Source organism: Calypte anna, chromosome 7, assembly GCF_003957555.1.
Source record: "Calypte anna isolate BGI_N300 chromosome 7, bCalAnn1_v1.p, whole genome shotgun sequence".
NCBI classification, from domain to species: domain Eukaryota; kingdom Metazoa; phylum Chordata; class Aves; order Apodiformes; family Trochilidae; genus Calypte; species Calypte anna.
This window is the reverse complement of record NC_044253.1, coordinates 18,188,158-18,207,484: the sequence shown is the minus strand read 5'-3', so window position 1 is coordinate 18,207,484 and position 19,327 is coordinate 18,188,158. Positions and strand designations below refer to the sequence as shown.

At 36.9% G+C, this 19,327-nt stretch overlaps 1 protein-coding gene across 1 annotated transcript in view; it reads left to right on the top strand.

Annotated features, from left to right (window-relative positions):
- Window positions 1-19,327, top strand: part of FIGN (fidgetin, microtubule severing factor) — a 95,908-nt gene that overhangs the window by 23,329 nt on the left and 53,252 nt on the right. The gene's annotated exons all lie outside the window — the stretch shown is intronic.

The window sequence follows — 19,327 nt, the reverse complement described above, 5'->3', positions numbered from 1 at the left end:
CTAATTTCTAAACTTACATCATTCAACACTAGCGGGCATATGAATAACAGCAGTGAAACTAGTGACAAAAATGTTTACAAATCATAATGTCCCTATTCATATTACATTGTTTATTTGAAAATAAACATTGTGGGTGATTTAGGGCTGTAATGAACAAAGTGGTGCAAAACTTCTGTCTGTGTATTTTTTTTAGAAGATGGAAATGGTCAGCAGCTGCTTTGCTGCCTCCTCAAAAAAGTAATTTCATTGAATTCCATTAGATCAGAGCAATGAACTGAATTTATAATATGTGATCTGCTTTTACCAATGATATCTGTGAAAGCAGTATTGACTGGCTGTGTTAATCTTTTACATCTCTCTTTTGAATGTGAGCAAGTTTTGAAAATACAAAGTCAGATCCTACTAATCACACTACTTTTATCATATTGGTTTTGGCTTAGTTTTAATATGTATAAAAATTCTGGAATTTATGTGCACATCTGTTTTCTGTGTGCCCCAATTTAAAAAAAAATGCAAAAAAATAAATAAGAAAAAATAACCTGCATACATCTTATGCTGCAAAGATCTACTTTATATTCTTTTAGAGGACAAACTCCATTAGATATGCACTTACTGTACATTGGATTGTAAATCTTACAATTTAATGGTAATTCAGTGAGCAGTTATTGCTTCTGTGGCCTTTTTTCTTTCTTTTTTGTCCCATCTCACTTGTGAAATAGGGTTACCCTTTACAAGTGTCACATCCATAGATTCATCTTTTGTACTCTATAGTTGTTCCTAGTGCATCATTCTAAGTGAAAAGAAAAATAGGAAGCCAAAGCTACAGGAGAGGCATTGGGGGAGGGGATCTATACATAGAAATACAGCATATACAAGCAGAAAGACCAAGGCAGTTTAGCATCAATCTAACAGATTAAAATTTTGCTGTAAAGGTACATTTTCTTTAACCTCATTCTCATTCGTTTTTCTGTACCACTGTAGCTGGTGTTTGAATTCCCAGGAAGCAGAAATGGTGTCTTAATGATATGAGCCTTTTTGCCTTGCTTACACTGTTAATACTCTTATCCCATTTCTGATATGAAATACTTTTTGTAGAAACAATATACACATTTGTAAAGAAATTATAAAAGGATTCTCCTTTTGAAGATAATGAGTTCTCTTCAGGAACTGCAGGTTACGTGGAACACAAATGAGCTCTAAGTGGAGGGATTTAAAGTCCTGCTACAGCATTTAATTTCTTGAGGAAAGGAGTTCAGTTCAAGGTTAGCCTGTTATTGTGGCACTGGCAACTACTTCTCTCATTCCTGTTCTTCTGCCAGCAGTACCGCACAAAAGGCAGTCATTTTTATTTAATACGCAGGGAGGTATTAATCACTGCAGTGTTTTCTTGCAAAAATTTGTCTTATCAAATTCATTGTTTCGCCACTCATGGCAATAATAGGTGTTTAATTACTCAATAAGAGCAGTTTTATAGATTCCATTTTTCCTGTTTGCTGGACAAATGGTATTGATTTTGTACTTTGATGCAACATGAAACTGTATTAAACACAATTAGAATTCTAAGGCTGGCAATGTGTATCAGTTATGGTAACTGAACTCCTTGCTAAAGGAATTGCGTCTTCCAAATTTTCATTACATTTAAATTACCAGAAGAAGGAAAGATCTTTAAGGACACTCCTTTTATTATACAACTTCTTGCTGTTGTAGTTTTGTTTTTTCTTTCTTGTTTTTCACTAGCATTTATGATTGTTTAAAATTTTATATATTCAAGACAAATAGTTTGTCATTTTCTGAGATAATAATCCCTTTACACTGATAATAAGTCATGAACATGCCAGCCTCCTCAACAATTTTACCACTGTCTTGTCCTACCTTCCTGCCATACTTACACACAGGGTTTCTTGTGTGAAAAATAAAAATGATGTTGTACCCCAAGCTTGAGTTTGGACAGTAAAAATTTATGAGATTAGTGAAGGCAGCAGTCTTCTTTATTTTTCCTAGAGTTTTAGTTTTCTTCAATGGGTGCCTAATAAGCCATGTGTTTTTTTATTTTTCTTTACTTTTTCCTTTTTTTTTAAATAAGTTTTTATTTTTAGTGTTGGTTATTATGCTACTGTTGTTCATGGAATGCTATTGATGCATCATTATCTCTGTAGACTTGAGCTCTTTCTTCTAGGTAGGATTTTAGCTGATTTGCAAAAGTTGCTCTGTGAAAATAATTGTTCGATGTTTACTTTGTGGGTCAGTAAGTTTTTAATTACAATTCTTTCTGCTGCTGGTGCTTTTGTAACCTTTACCAATTGGGAGTATTTAATATTATCTTATTTAGTGGGGTTTTTTGTTTCCAAAGAGTAGGAATTAAAAAACATGTACTGAAGGTGAACATACTCAAGTATCAGTATCTGAATCAAGAAACATTTAGCTCAGTTTGGGTATTTCTTGATAATACAGACAGAATTAATGAAAAACATACCTTGACTGAATAATATTTTTGAAAAAAACACATCACAGACAGAGCTATCTACAACATTTTTTTCAGCATCTAGATGTTTTCAGAGTGTAATTGAAATAATTAGGGATATGCAAGTACTTGAAGCATCTTCTGAATTGTGTATATAGGTCTGGTGTGTGATTGTTGGGGAGCATGGTTAGCAGCAGAAATCATACACCATTTAATCACCTGTTTTTAAAGGAAGCACTACTTTTGCCCCCTGCTTTGGGAACATGTTTATTTGGCATAATTTCACAAAGGCATATTAACATGCTTACACTCATGGTTTTGTGATAATATTTTCAATTCTTTTACAGGATATTCCTCAAACTTTGAAACGAGCTGATTTCTTTTTTAAACTTTAAGAGCTTTGGTGGCACTGCTCATGTCTAAGCTTAAGCACATGCTTAAGTGCTTTGCTAGGTCAACCTCCATACTGAGTGGACCTTCTTTTTTTCACCTTTGAAGCAAATTATTTATTTCCTATGAGTTCTGAATAACTTGGGAACAAATGGCTCATTCCATTGATTGTGCTTTAGGCAGTGGATTAGGTCTTCTTCGCTTTATGAAAATCAATACAAACTTCAGTTACACAAACAGCAGGTAAGACATTAAAATTAAAAGAGTGTACGGTGTGCGTTTTAAGATGTGGTGATGTCTCGACTGTCCAGATGTTCTGGGAAAATTGAATAAATGTAAGTGGGATTCTGAATAATTGAATATATTGTTCTTATTTATTTGGATTACTGTAGCACTTAGAGGTCTCAACCAAGATGGTGACCTTGTTGTGCTGGTATTGTAAAAACATGTAGTGAGAGACTGTTCTGCGTCAGAGAGGTTACATTCTAAATAGCTGAGACTCACAGAGGTTAATAGGGACACAAAGAGGCGCTGAAATGTGAAGAGACTTGCCCAAGGTCATATAGCAGGTCAGTAGCCGAGCTGGGAGTTTAGCCTACCTCTCTGGACTCCTATTGCAGTGTCCTATACACTACATTGCCTCCCCAATGATTAAACTATCTGCCTTTAATAGCTATTGAGGGAAGTAATTGTCTTTGATTTAGCAGAGAATTTTGGACAGTGACATTTGACTGTGTTTCTGCTTGCTTCTTAGATGTTGTAGAAAACAGAGATATAATACGGGAAAGAACATTAAAGCGTGACTCTTATTTTGCCCTCCTTATTGCAAATTTAGTAAATACTTTTTGAGAGTTGGACACTATTTTATAGAACGTTAGATACAACCGCTGGTGTTTCTTGCTGTTTTGCACACGTATTTTTGCTTTTCAGGTGTAGCATACAAAATGAAAGGTAGAGCTAACCACCTTGATTGGCTCTTAGGGAATAATATTTTAATTACTTTGGCCAAGCCATCCTGAAGGCTGTATCCTCCTTATGACAGTTCACTTTAGAAGCTACAGTGCTTCATTTCAGTAACTTTATTACCATTTGGCTCAGAGATTGCTATTTCGCCTTGGCCACAGATTTCATCAGTTGCCCGGTTCACCTTTGTCCACACTATACTTGTGAAATGACCTGCTCCTTTAGTGCTTGTCAATAGTAAATTGCCGCATCCTCAGTGTCCATGCTGAAGTGCAGTAAAGAACACAACTCTTTATTAAATTACTGGATTTTACACTTAGTTTTTTTGGATTATACCTGAATGTGAAAAGTCTTAATTACCATTTAATACCGAGTAATTAAAGCACTGGCCAGGGTCAACCATATAAAGTGCACCAGTTTGAACTGCCACCTGATTAATAGGCTTGGTGATATAAAAAGTTCAGCACAAAAGCGTGCTCTGCCAGGGTCACTGCTTTAATAGCTGTGGAAAGTGCAGTTTTTGCTGTAATTCTGTTCTAACAATTGGATCAAAATAATAATTTGTGAGGTGTTCATGGCTGGCTTCTCCAGCATGACGTCAGGTGAATTATTTTAATTTTCCATCAGTTAAATTTGTTTTGTGGAATATATAAATGAGCAACTGGTCTGACTCAAATAATTTTTACATTTTATTTACATTCTTCAAATTGAACCATTAAGTATAATTTTTTCCAGCCTTCCATTCTAGGTAAGAGTTAAGTTTAGGGCAGGATAGATGTAATACGGACCAGTTTTGTGTCTCTTTCTGCATCTGTTTACATACATACAACCATTGATTTATTGTAGCTCAGGTGCCATATGCACTGTGGTGTGTTTTTTCCTGTGAGTGTGTGAGGTTCTGTGTGTTTGGGAGAGTGTCAACGCAGAGCTGGCTTAAAGCCGTGTTTTTATATCCCTGTATATATATCTCCCTGTATTATATCCTGTTATGAATGCTCTTCCTGCACCATGCTTAGCCCCAGAGGCTCTGGTCTGTAGGATCATTTGAAAATTGTGCTGTGTTCACATTTAATGTAGGGGGGCTTTGTTTTGTTTTTTAAACACTTAACAGTTTATTGATAGGTCCTGGGCAAATTGCTGCACCTTCAGAGGACTCATTTAGCTTTTGCTCGGCATCATGTGCATGCAGCAGGCAGCTCATGTATTACCAATTGCAGGGTGGGAGCCATAATGATTTTTACCTACTGGCGGCTCCATAAGCATTAATTTTGACAACAACCTACAAAGTGGGTAAGCGTGGTTATCCCCACTTTATTACTGAGGCCTCAGGAGGAAGGATTAAAGCCTTGATTCTACCGATAAGTGTGCATGTGCTTAGCTTTAAACATGTAGGCAGACCTATCTATGTATTTGAGTGGGTGAGCCTTTTCCAGCAAAGTTAAAAACATGTATTTTTTGAGCAAGTTTTCTAAGTGAGCAGAAGATTTCCATGTCAGAGGCAGGTTTTGGATCTGGAATACTTGGTGCTGGCTTTAGTCATCATATTTCACCATTTTCAAATACACAAAAAAATACTTTTTAGTTATTTGTTACAGTGATTACTTAATATATAATAGCAAGAGTGTCAGCTCTCATATTTCCAGTGAAGATTGATGGCAGTTTTGTGAGTTATTTGCTGCTAATTCACTTCAGTCAAGGTGGATCAAGTGTGTTATTTTGCTTTTTTTGTGAGCACCTCTCCTATGAAGACAGGCTGATGCAGTTGGGATTATTCAGCCTGGACAAGAAAAAACTATGGGAAAGTCTTATAACAGCCTTCCAGTACCTGAAGGGGGGCTACAGTAAAGCTGGGGAGGGGCTTATTACAAGGGCATGGAGTGATAGGACAAGGGGGAACATTTTCAAGCTGAAAGAGGGTAGATTTAGATTGTATCTTAGGAAGTAATTATTTCCTGTGAGGGTGGTGAGACACTGGCACAGGTTGCCCTGAGATGCTGTGGATGCCTTCTGCCTGGAAGTGTGCAAGGCCAGGCTGGATGGGGCTTTGAGCAACCTGGTCTTGTGGGAGATGTCCCTGCCCATGGCAGGGGCACTGGAACTAGATGATCTTCAAGGTTCCTTCCAACCCAAACCATTCTGTGATTCTACGATTTGTTATTGGTTTTAAATGCAAATTTTGCTCAATCTATGCTCTTTATAGTTATAGCTTACAAGGTCCTCTGCTGAGATTTGGGTCTCTCTGTACTGGATGCCCTACTTCTTTGTAAGAATATGTGTGAAGAGGATGCAGATAAAGGCAACAGAGATGAAGTCAGTAGAAGCAGTTCCCATGACTTTTATTACAGCTTTTTTTTGAAAGCCATGGCTGAGACAGCTTGCCTAGCCAGGAAAGGGGCCAATGTGTTTTTGCTACAGCCTGACTGGAGGTAAAACTGCCAACCCTCTAGGCAAGTCAAAATTTCCTTGAAGTCACCTCTTGACTGAGCAGCCCTTGGGGTCCCTCTCTGCCTTCTACTCTGGTACTCTCTTGGGCACTGGCTGCTGGCTCTGGAGGCTGTGTGCAGGTTTTGGGGGGAGCTGTGATTCATTTCAACCCATCCTCTGGCCTGCGCCGCAGGAGCTGATTTGCATCCAGTTCCACAAATGCAGCACTGCATGGGTAGTGCAGGACCATATTGCAAATGGTACCATGTGGGGCTGGCACAGTTGCTGTTGAGCCCCTGTTCCTCAATCTCCGGATGCTTGTAAAGGTCTCCCTTAATTTGACAGTTGCGGAGTGCACATTTTAAATAATAAATGGGAAACTTAACTTCCACTCCATTTTTTTGGCATTTGCTCGTGATCTGCTTCTGTTAAGGATTAATATTTCCTGATAGATGCGAATGAACATGCTGATGTATGTTCACAGGCTCTGTTCAAAGCAGTTACAGGTTGTTTTATCAACCATATGCCTTTCAGTTTTACTCTTGAAACAGGACCAGCACAGCAATAAATTGAAACTTCAATTATCAGAGTGTTTCAGGTTCTGATAAATAGACGCAGCAAGCCTAGCTATTTTTTAATATTCCTACTATGATGAAATAAGTTTAGCTGAATGATTCCAGAGAGATAAACAATTTCACCATACAGAGAAGGGAAAAGGGAACCTTGTGATGCTAAGTGATTCACTGATTAAACTATAGAAATTATGCCTCAGGCTGTGCTGTCATTGGAACTTGCTATAAAACTGTGTTCTTTTCATAATATAGTTGATAGACACAAAGCAATATCAAAACGTCAGTCATTCAAATTTAGGTATTCATAAGCACATTTCCAAAAGTGTTGTCCTATTTTGCAGGTGGCAAAATAGAGCCTGAGAAAAATTGCTTGAGAATCACTGTGATCTTGCAGATGATGACTGTTGTGGTAGTCAGGTGGGATTACTGAAGCTCCAAGGTTATCTTGCAAAAGGGCTAAATTTTGAAAATGTAGGGGGACCAAAAAAGTTAGGACTTATTCGTGTGTTTGAAATTGGTTTCAGTTTAGTTAGTAGCAGATTGATGACAAAAACAGTTTTCCTTTTTTTAAACTGGATCTAGGCTTCTGAAGCATTTTCATATCCTTTGTTTGAAATCTGCCCAAAGAGCTCGAGATCATCATGGCTGAAAAGTCTGGAATGCAAAAATCAGTGAGATGATAAAAAAGAGCCCATTGTTTTCTGAGTCTCTTCTTCCAAGACTTAGTTTGACAAGTTCAGAACAGCCCTCCTGTGAATACATGACAGAAGCCTGAAAAATTTGAGCTCAAGTTCTCTGTCTTTAAATATGCTGATTCTTTATTCTCAGGGATTAAAAAAATAGCCTCTAGTTTAAAATTTCTCACGAACTCAGAGTGAACACTTTTAGTGAGACCATGTGAGAAAATGCTCTGGAGGGCCACCCCCTTCCATACAAACAGAACTATGTAAACACCACAATTTTGTGGGGTTTGTATTCGGAAAACTCCACAGTGGACAGACTAACTGCATGACATTTTACCTGTTCTGAGGAAGTGAAGGTTAATAGCTGGAAATAAAAAAAAAAAAAGAAGGATAATTATGATAAAGCTTGGTACTAAATCTAAATAAATACTTGAATGGTCTTTAACAATTACAGCCTGTCCATTTTTTTTCAACGTATAAACCTGTTCTGTACAAAGAGAGGTGCTGAGCACAGACATATTTCTATTGACTGCAGTGAGTACATCTCAATTCTGGTTCCTCCTTGACACAGTTAAAAAAAGAAAGTTTGAACAAAACATAGCATTGTTTGGTTCTATTAAGAAATGTCACCATTTGTCTAAGTAAAACTATTAAGCCATAACCTGTATCTTTTCTTTCACCTTGGTGTATGTCTAAGGTAAAGGTTCAAACCAATTCTTTTCATGTACATAATCATGGGCTGCAATTAATCACAATCTGTTTCCTTTTAAAAGGAATCCATTATGAAATCTTACAAGATGAACAACCACTAAAGTAGAAAATCTGATGCATTAAGAGTTACAGACTTGCCGTGTAAAATTTGTGTAGCATTTAGGAACACTTAGAAGAACTCTAAGAGTAACTTAGGTGTTATAGCAATATCCACAGAAAAGAAAATTAGAGAGGGGAAAAGAACCCACATAACTAAACCAATTTATTGGGTTTGCATGGCAAGGTTTTGGTAGTGGGGAGGATACAGGGGTGGCCTCTGTGAGAAGCTGATAGAAGTTTCCCAATGAAGCTGATGCCAGCTGCCTCCAAGACAGACCTGCTGCTGGCCAAGGCCAAGCCAATCAGCAACAGTGGTAGCACTTCTGTGATAATATACTAGAAAATGATGACACAACCATTGTTAGTGTGGAAGAATTGTTTTTCTTCCATTAAAAGAATACAAAACAACTAGAAAAAATGTAATTTGCTGTCTGGAGGGGGAGTTCTTAAGTTGCCTGAGATCTTGCATAGCATGTCAGCTGCCACAGAGCAGCCCTGGGAGACTGCCCCGTAAAGCATTGAGCAGCTGAAGTCCACCAGCCTCCTCAGGTACCCAAACAGTGGTTGCAGCAGGGATCCAGTATAAGAAGGACTTATATTTTTTTTATTTCAGATATATGCTCCCACCTATTTTCAAGCATATATATTTTCAAGCATAATGACCATCATAAGAAACACCCAAGCTTAGATGAGATAGCTAAGATCAATAGTGGGTGGTAGAGAAGAGCAAGGGATCCCACCAGTGTAGAGCTCTGCAGGAGCTGCAGTCACCATGCCAGAGGGAGCGTATGCCCACACCACCACAGGCACTGCAGGACTGGACTGCAATGCTCAGCAGGGTGTTTGGTTTCCGAAGGATGTAACTCTGTTTGCTCTGTGTAAGCTGTTGAATGAGAAATAAGAAAGTTTTAATTGATTGCCATGATGTCTAGCTGTTGAAACAGATTTAGGGAGTGCTTTTTTTAGACAGTGGACAATTGTTAGTCGTTAGCTGGAAATATGCTAATGAATCTAATAGGAATAAAATAAGAAAGGATTTCATAGAAATTGCTCAGACTATCACACTTAGTAGGCAATGGTAATCCTTTAGTAGTTTTTTTAATCACTCTATCAACTTCTAGAGAAGTAATATGTCAAATTTCAAAGATTAGAAATGTCTTAAAGTTATAATTTCCTGTACATTTATGTGAAGTTTTTTGTAGGAATACATGTGCTGCTGTGGGTACTGAATTGGAAAGTTTTCAAAAGGAAATCACTATAAAAGTAGAGCCTTCCAAGACACAATCTTCATGGACTCACTCAGTGGGAAGAGTCTTAGTTGTGGCAGCTGAAAAAGGTTCTGCCAGAAAGAAGTACGGTATTTAAGACAGAGATAAGAGAATGGTCGACTTTATTACCTCCAAAAAAACTTTTTGTTTGTTTTTTGACAGCCTCACAAATTACAGTTGGTGTGGTGGAAGGAGAGAGAGCTCCTGTATCCTAGAAATATTTAATTACAGTTAGTAAGGGCTGAGGAATGTAGGCAAAGGTTTCTGAAAGACCCTGTGGGCCTGCTCATAGGGTGCTTGGCAGGGGGCCAGATTCTGAGGTTATGTTCTGGAGCTGCAGCAGAGGGGTGATGGGATGCTGTGGTTGCCTGCATCTTCTGGAGGTACACCTCTGCATCATCCTTGTTCTGTTATCCGACTCCTTTGTGCGTTTTTGGTGTGTAATAGTGGTGGTGACAGTGATCAACTTAAGGAGGCAGGTTCACTCTGCTCTTAGGAGTTGTAAACCTGTTAACTCAATAGTAGTTGGAGAGAATACTGGAGAAAATGTACAACTGAGTGGAAATACTATGAGTTTAAGTTAGTTTTCCAAGTTAGTTTTGCATCATTTAAATTGCTTCTGCATTGTTCACAGGATAGCTTTTCAGTAGCGATCATAGGGGCTGCTTAAATACTAAAATCTTCATTCAGGAAAAGTATATTTAGATATGGTTTTAATTAAGTACATAAATAAGTTTCAACTTTTTAAAATTGAGATGCCCCCCTAGATGAAGTCTTTTCATGTTAACAACTATTCTTTAACATCTCTGGTGTAGAGTACTGTGGGAATGCTATTTAGAGAAAAATCCTCTTCTTTCAGGTAAATAGATCATGTTATTTGAAATCTTTCCTCTTAAAGTGAAAAGTTTTGTTTCATGGAAGTCATCAGAATGTAAAATAATAAACTGGGATGTAAAGCTGTGAATGAGGAACATTTTCTGAAGTGCTTAAATGCATTATGAAAATGTTGAGTAATGTTAATAATATGCTGTGCCTTACATTTCCAGGTACACTTGCAATCTTTAAATCCTGAGAATTGGCTCCAAATACATCAGAATTGGTAACTTCCCCACACAACTTTCATGTTCAGCTTTTCTTACAAATTGGTAATTAGAGTATTTAACCTTACTCTCCCTTTGTTTATTAGAAAATACTATTTTTTTAACAATTACAAAAATACTACAGCAGATCAAGCAGTTATTTTGACAAACAGCTTGAAACATTCTTGCCTAAATTCCACAGACAAAAAAGCCAACTAAATAATCACCCTGAGCAGATTTTCACACAGACCTCAGTCAGCCTTTATGAAGGCTAATTACACTGGTGTTTTTTACATGGGGCAAAGGAAGAGATAAAATTAGGGCATAAGAGACACTATTCCTATTTTGAGAAGGTAGTAGAATAATTGGCAAGGGATTTTTATTGCCATTTCATTATACCAAGGGATTTTGTTTTTTTCTCTTTCACGTTTTGATATTTTTTTCAGGCTCTTCAGCCTCATGTTTAGTGGCATGGATCTCTGTGCAGTGAGTAAGAAACTGCATTCAGTGAGATTCCCCAATGTATTAATAGTACATTTTAGAGGTTGTGGATGTTTGCGTATGTTTTAACTCTGCAGCTTCTGTCACCTCCTCCCTCACTAATTCTTTCTCCCTGTGCCTTGTGTCTGGTAGATGATGAATGTCTATTTAACTAGTGCAACACTTTACCAGTTATTACATTATAGTAAGACCTGTGAATTGTTGGCTGGGGTAGGTCCACTGATAGCTGGAACATTTTGGGGCATCTGAGTCAAGTACTGGGTTACAGGGCTCCTCTGTGTGCCCAGACCAGAATCAGCTCATGAATCACATAGGCTAAATTGTCTACCCAAACTACATTTGGCATTTCATCCTTTCTTCTTTTATACATGTTAAAAAAAAGGGCAAAACAAATTATTTTTCAGTTTTGTACTTCCTTAATTTGAAATTCCTCAGTTTGTATTGAATAAAATTCCAGAATTAAAGCAGTAACACTACAAACATCTCCCAGTCCTGAACTTCTTTCCTAGTGTTTCTCTAATATATATGTTCAGTACTGTGCCATCATTTCATGGGATCTAAAGATGGGGTTGCAGCAGGAAGCATCACCGTAGTTGGTAAAGAACTGGCATTTTGAAATGAAGTAACTTTGGTGTGCTGAAGGAGAGTTTCACTGTTAGGGAATAACTATGTAAACAATAAATATGCAAGTAAGGGAGTAACTCTTTTTTAGCTATTGCCTTATCTTCTTTGCTAAAGGATATTTAAAAATAATGAAAAAAAGAGAAACTTTTCATTTAATCTTTCTTGAACTTTTCCAGGCCCACTGCAATTAATTTAAAAACACTTAGAAATTATTTTGAAAGGTGTCTTTCTATGCAAAATACAGGCATGAATTCATAGTTTTGTTTTGGTTTCTTTTCAGGATTTGTTTGACAGAACTTCACCTAGCACTCTATCCAAACCAGCAGGCTTCACTTAGTTTCAGCCCCAAATTACATCGTTCGACCCCAGTAGAAGTTTCCTCCATTACAACAAATCGAGCCCAAGTTTGTGTGACAGTGGATAGATGAGGTGAGCTGATGAGGGTCTGGGAGGCATTGCAATCAGAGTGGCAGGTGAGGCAGCTCTCAGTGACTGGATTTGAAGGGCTAAATGTGAGGGTTTAGAAACAGAGGAATTGCCATACTGGATTACAGCCAAAGTCCATCAGGAAAATATTTCAAGTTTGTCAGTAGCTATCAGAAAACACATTAGAGAAAGGTGCATGAAAAACGTAATAACAAACAAAAACAAGCTGAGTGAGAGGAATTGTATCAATTAAGTCTAGATCTGTTTTACAAGATCTTTGCAGCCTAAAGTTTTCTTTTGGTAATCTAAACCAAAGGCAATTTATCTTGATATAATCTGAATTGCACACACACCATCAGACTGGTATGAGTTTTCTCCTCAGCTGTGGATTGATGCAGTTAGACAATGTGTTCCTTATGAACTATGAGTTATCAGCCAGGAGATACAAAGACTAGGATGAAGAGGAAGGACTATTTTTAGTGTAATCAAACAGCTTAATTGAGCTTGGGACATTTGTTTTGGATGAGACATAGTGGCAGGATGAAACTGTAGGGAAAGCTGAGCCTGCCTGTACTAAAAGTGGGTCTCAATATGAATGCTATTACAAGGACTGGATCATTGCAAAGGACTCATGTTACAAACACAGACAACTCATTTAAATTGTTTTTCTTTTTTTTAAAGTTTTTAAAATTATATTTGTCCTCTTGCTGCACTGATTTTGCCAGTGTAAAGATCAGAGGTTTTATTTCATTATATTTTGGTAATCTGTTAAATGAGACTGGGTCACCTTGCACCATGCAACATTTCACTTCACTGCTAAAACTTAATGCCATCTTTTTATCTTTCACTGAGTGGATGTCAGAGGACATAATGTTAATATAAGACAGGCATCTCTAATATTTAATGAATGGCCTTTAAAAAAACTAAAAAACCCAAACCTAGGGATTAAAAATTGACACTAGGCTACTGAATTTGGTCATCTTTCTTGAATGTTGAATGGTTTTCCGTTTATGTAACTCATCTATTATAAGACCTATTCTTTGTCAGGCAAGGCTATTAGAAAGTACAGGTGGCTTCCTCAGATTAAATACATTGTTTTGTCTTGGGGTGGGGGATGGACAGATTTCCATTAAAGAGTATTTTGGCTACCAGCCAAAATAAGGCTGGTAGCTTTTCAGTGGCTTAGAGTTCACTATTAAAACTGTGAGGCCTGGGATTTTGTACTTCTTTTAATTTTTTGTTTACCTCCCTTCCTGTGCCTTAAAAATTAGTCTATACTTACCAGCTTAAAGGGATGTCAAGTAGGTTAAATCAAGATCTTACAAAATGTTCTAAGAAAAGTGCATACCATCAGTAAATTATGGGGCCTTTGCCTCCATTTTTTAATACTGCATTTATCAAATGTACTATTCCAAAATCACGTGGTGTAATATACACTGATTTGGATAGCTATGTGTGTATATATATATATATATATATATATATAATGTTACATGTCAGAAAATTGAGTTAGATGAAGGTTTTTGTAGCAATATCCCTGCATGCAAATTTTTATGTATGGTAGAATATACATAATGCTTACTGCCAGAACCTGTGAGGGTAATGTTTGTTTTTCATTCTTTGATACTTAAGGGTAGAAGAACTCTAGTTAAACTTCTGAACGTGAGAAATTTAAATGTCTAATTCTTCATTGGAGTAATTGCACCATTAAATTAAAGCATAGCAGAGGGAGTGATGGCTGTGATGGTATACAGAACTTATCTATGACCTGAAATAATCATGAGATAGTCTGGATGATGTAGTGAGAACCTTGCAGTTTCTACTGTACCATTCATGTTCCTACTCTCAATAGTCATGTCCAAAACTGGATTAGGATCCTAGTGAAACCTGGTATCTAGTTTATATATAGTAGTTTTCGAAAACAAGAATGGAAGAGACCTCTAAGATCATCAGTCCAGTCATCTCTTATTGCAGATACAATGTCATATAATCTTTCCTAAATGTGTTGAGTATCATAAATTTATGGAACTCCATGCTTAGCATTTATTATCTCTGCAAAATCGATATTTTATTTCACAAAATTCAGTGTTAATAAGTTCACCTATATTAGCATAATAGAATTTTAGAAATTATTTGCTAGACATAGAGGCCAGATAAACAGTTGGTAGAGTTAATTCATTCCTAGTTTCTAAAATAAGTGTGCAAAGAACTGTCAGCAGTCTCTTCCCTCCCTGCAGTTTGCTGTCTTTAAGTACAGAGCAAATGCAGATCTGCCCTCACTGTTGGTACCCCCTATGGAACCAGGTTCTAACAAACTTCTCAATTGCTTCATAAAATGTTGGGTAAGATAGGTGGCTTTTCAGACAAATGATGTGAATAGTGACCTTTACAACAACCAACTGTTACTGTTAAATCTCCTCAGCCCTTTAAACTCAGTAACTGTGTTTTGTTTGTTTTGTTTATTAATGTGGGTTCTTAGTTCACATATGCAAATGTAAAAATCTAGCACCATATGACAATATGTAGATTTGTGACAATCCCAAGAGGACCTGGGATCCATAAACCAGTGGCTTTATTATGTAATGCTGCATAAATACTGTATTTTCATCTGTGACAGATATAATCTTGAAGCTGTATTTTTCATGTTGCTTAACTGTTTCAGAACATCATCTGTGAGAGAACACATCAAAATGGAAATTGCTTCTACAGAGGCAGCAATAAATATTGGTTGGGTATATTGCATTGTTGGGCTCCATGTGTTTTAGGATGTTCTCAATTCTCACACTCTAATCAACACTGTAAATACATGCTGCATTTCCTGGTCATCCATTTGTCGGATTAACAATTTGGACCTTGCAGCTTCTACCATACATTTTGATTCTTTATTGTATATAGTCACAGTTATTTAAGAGCATCCCCTAGCAAAATAACTCGAAAACCTCCTGTATTTTCCAGCTATTCAAAGAAAGGCACATTATGCAAATTCTGTGCATTATATGTGAGGTTAACTTCTAGTTAAATGAAGACCAGATAGTTAAAAAGCTGAGAAAAATCTTTATGTTCATGAAAAGCTCTGTATCCCTGTGACACACAGAAATCTGCCATCTTTTCATTTTTAAATTGGGAGGGGTTGTGTTTTGTTTTAAAAAAAGGTATTTACCGTATAATCTCCAGCAGAGATTAAAATAGTTTGTAGCAGGTTACTGGGTTGGGGTGGTGGGGCATGGAGCAAAGGTCAAATATGTCTTATCCTGGCAGTTTTGTGCAGGAAGTTTCAGACAAAGTTGTTGTATTTCTTCTATTGAATATTCCCTTAAAGGATTTTGCTTAAGTCATTTCTTCTTTAAAGTCTTTATAAACATGTAGTTCATGTCCCATTTTTTTACCTACTCTCTTCTTTATGCCATTGAGTTAGAATAGAATCAATCATAGTTCCCCACCTTGTCTTTAAAGTGAGCATAGTACTGTGATGGCCATGTACCTTATTTAGTTTTAGGGCTGTTTATTGTGTAGGTGATACGGCTGTGTTTCCTGTGGAGCCTGAGTACTCTTATGAATTACTTTCCAGCACCAGACATAGTATATAGCAATTTTCTATTGTATACTTTCTTCTGTGGATCAGTGTGGATTTTAATTAACATCCTAACAAAATTTTAGTTATGCTCAAAGGTCTCTCTCTCTCCTTCTGTCTTGCCAGGAACTTGGCCTTTGGCAAGTTCCTATCATACTAGACATTGTCAAGAATGGATATAATTGAAATCTCTTCATTTAACCTGAGGCAAAGCCACTTTTTTTTTTTTCCTTTCTCTTCAGTAGATATGCACAGAAGTTTGCTAACTGGGGGGATGGAGCTGCAAGCCTACTATAAACATCAAAGGTGACTTGATACAGAGATTCTTGGAAGAAGTTTCCACCATACTTGGAGTGTCGTGACACTGTTTCATTCAACTGCTTTCCACATGCATTACATTAATAACCCCCTTGCAGGTTTCTTGGCAGATGAGGAGAAAGGGAGACCTTCAGTAGAAAGTCAGATGATGATTTTGAATGAATGAGGATGAAGACGATCTGTTAGCCTTAAAGCTTGTATGAGGTAGCCAGAAAATGAAAAGCCGTGAAGTAGGTCAGTACTTTTGTCTTCTTTTTACATCAGTTGTTCTGCAGAACTGCATTTACAAATGTTTAGCTTATATTCAAACACAGCACTGATATTTCTGTGTCTCTTCCTTTGGCTGTACACTATCTAGATTATTTTCTGCTGTTTTATCCCTTCTGGCACATAGCTTTTGAAATCTCCTGCACTAATAAGCATCTGATAGATCTCACCAGGAGTCTTGGCTTCGTCTTTAGTCTTCTTTCATTGTAATGATTCTGTCTATAGTACATACTGTTCACAGGGTAGATTTCACATATTGCTGTTCGGCTGCCAGGCTCTCTAGTAATAAACTCTACTTTTAATTTCTGAACTAGTGTAAATTATGGTTTTAGGAGTGTACTTCCCTTGACAGAACACAAGAGTCCAGTGCCACATCCTTGACCATGGCAGAAGAGTGCATAGCAGTCTGGGAAATGAGTTTGTCACTGATCACTCTGTTTCTTAGGATGCTTGCAAAAAATACACTTTATCTGACAGTTTCCTTTTGAAGTGGAAGAGCTTTATAATGCTCCAGCTGGTTCTTTTGTATGGGATTTAGAAACCAGCACTTAGTCCACAATGCCATTTATTTCCAAGGTTCTGCAACAGTGCTGCTAAAAAAGCAAGCTAGCATTCAACACAAATTCAAATTATATGTAGCCATCTTAAAAGTGAATTTTATTACTTAATCCAGTTAGACTTTAAGATGTTTTGCAATGTTTTTTAGACTTAAGAAGTGGAATCCAGTATTAATCAAAGTCAGAAAGCCCATTTTCTCTGGCTGGATTATGTTTTGATGTCCATTTATTTAAATATTGCATTATTTTTACTTGATAAAGGTTCTCTTAGGTGAAAAGGTAAATTTGACTCCTTTTATCTTCTTCCCCCCCTTTTTGAAACCATAATAGGGTGCTGTGTTCTTCCCAGATTATCATACCCAGAAATCCCAGGATGATAATTCACATCCTCTAAGGCTTGTAATGTGAACACACAGATAACACTATATGGAGTGGCAATGGAAAGGAACTCCAAATGTTACTAATATCATATCTACATTATCTATTAATTTCTTTCTATGTATGACTTCTGGTAGCACTCCAAAAATTACCACCACTTGCTTGGATTGATTAAAGAAAGCAGTCATACTGCTTTGTTATAACATTGACTGGAATCTAACTAGGCACCTTTTTCAGTACCAGCATTATTATTGTCCATTACATCCATTAGACTGGAGGATAAAACTTTTAGATGACTCAGTTACTTAGAAAAACTTATACTTTTGCTTAATATGTTTTCCTTTATCAGATGTCACCGTCAGCTCTGCTGTATCTAGTAAAAATACTGCATATATACCATCACCAGCTTGGATGTCATTTTATTAGGAGCTGCTGTCTCAGCAAAATTGAGAATATTAATCTAAAAGAAATGTGGGGTTTTTTTCCAAGCTATATAAACAAATCTATCCTACATAGAGCTGCAGTGTCAATATTTTGTACTGCCTGTGTTGACTTACTCATTGTGTTTTTTGGCATATGGGACAACTCTAAAGATTCAATTTCTGGCCTTTCATTTTAGGATGGTTCAGAGTTTTTCTGGCCCTTATCTTGGACATTTTTTCAGCCCCTGAGTAACTTTCATATATACTTAAATGTACCTTAGAAATTCCTGTATATTTAAACACAGTCTCATATATTTCCTGCACTGAAAATTTACTCCTTAGTGACACAGGAAGTGAGTACTACAGTAATTTTTTTTTCATCCTGGACAAAAGCTTTAGCAATTAATTTTTGTCCAGTGTTCTGGGGAGTATCTACAACTGCTGAAGCTTTTTGAGCTTTGACCTCAACTTGCAGATCTTCCAGTGATTGCCGAAGAAGAAAAATGCTTATATTAGTCTGAGAAAGAAGGAAAGTTTGCTGGGCATTTTTTAGCGAAGTACAGAGATAGCTTATAACCTGTTTCAGTCAGTGCTAGATTCCTTCGAATATCAAAATGTCTTGGTATATATCTTGTATAGAACCAAAAGTTCTATACACATATATTTCTCATTCCAAAGCATCCTCATACCTTTTGTTTGTCTGGTAGAGCCAGTCAATGACAGTCTCACTGTGAAATCAGCTTATCTTTAGCTTTCAAACATTCTGGTTCTTCTTCAGAACTTTCTGGCCATGGTTTTTTGCTTTTAACATCAAGTCAAAATGGTCTTATCAAAGCAAAAAAAATTCCTTGTATCTTTTATGTCATCAAAGTTGTCTTGTTGGACAGTTCCAAATAAATAAATAAATAAATAAAAAATTAAAGTATTCTTTTCCAAAGGTGTATTTTGCTTTTGTGAATAATTCATAGAACCATATGTTCTTGCTTAGGTTGGAAGGGACTTTAAAGATCATCTACCCCAAAATACCTGCCATGGGCAAGCATGCCTATTATCTAGACAAGTTTGGTCAAAGCCTCATCCAACCTGTCCCTGAACACCACCAGGGAAGGGGCATCCACAACTTCTCTGGGAAATCTCTTCTGCAGTATCACCTGCAGTATCCTCCTACAGAAAAACTTCTTCCTAATATCCAGTCTAAGCCTATTTCCCCTTGTCCTGTCACTTGACAAGTCGATAACAAGTCATTACAGCAAAGTCCCTCTCCATCCTTACTGTAGGTTTCAGGTACTGGAAGGCGGTTGTAAGGTCCCCTCTTCTCTTTCTCTTTCTCTTTCTCTTTCTCTTTCTCTTTCTCTTTCTCTTTCTCTTTCTCTTTCTCTTTCTCTTTCTCTTTCTCTTTCTCTTTCTCTTTCTCTTTCTCTTTCTCTTTCTCTTTCTCTTTCTCTTTCTCTTTCTCTTTCTCTTTCTCTTTCTCTTTCTCTTTCTCTTTCTCTTTCTCTTTCTCTTTCTCTTTCTCTTTCTCTTTCTCTTTCTCTTTCTCTTTCTCTTTCTCTTTCTCTTTCTCTTTCTCTTTCTCTTTCTCTTTCTCTTTCTCTTTCTCTTTCTCTTTCTCT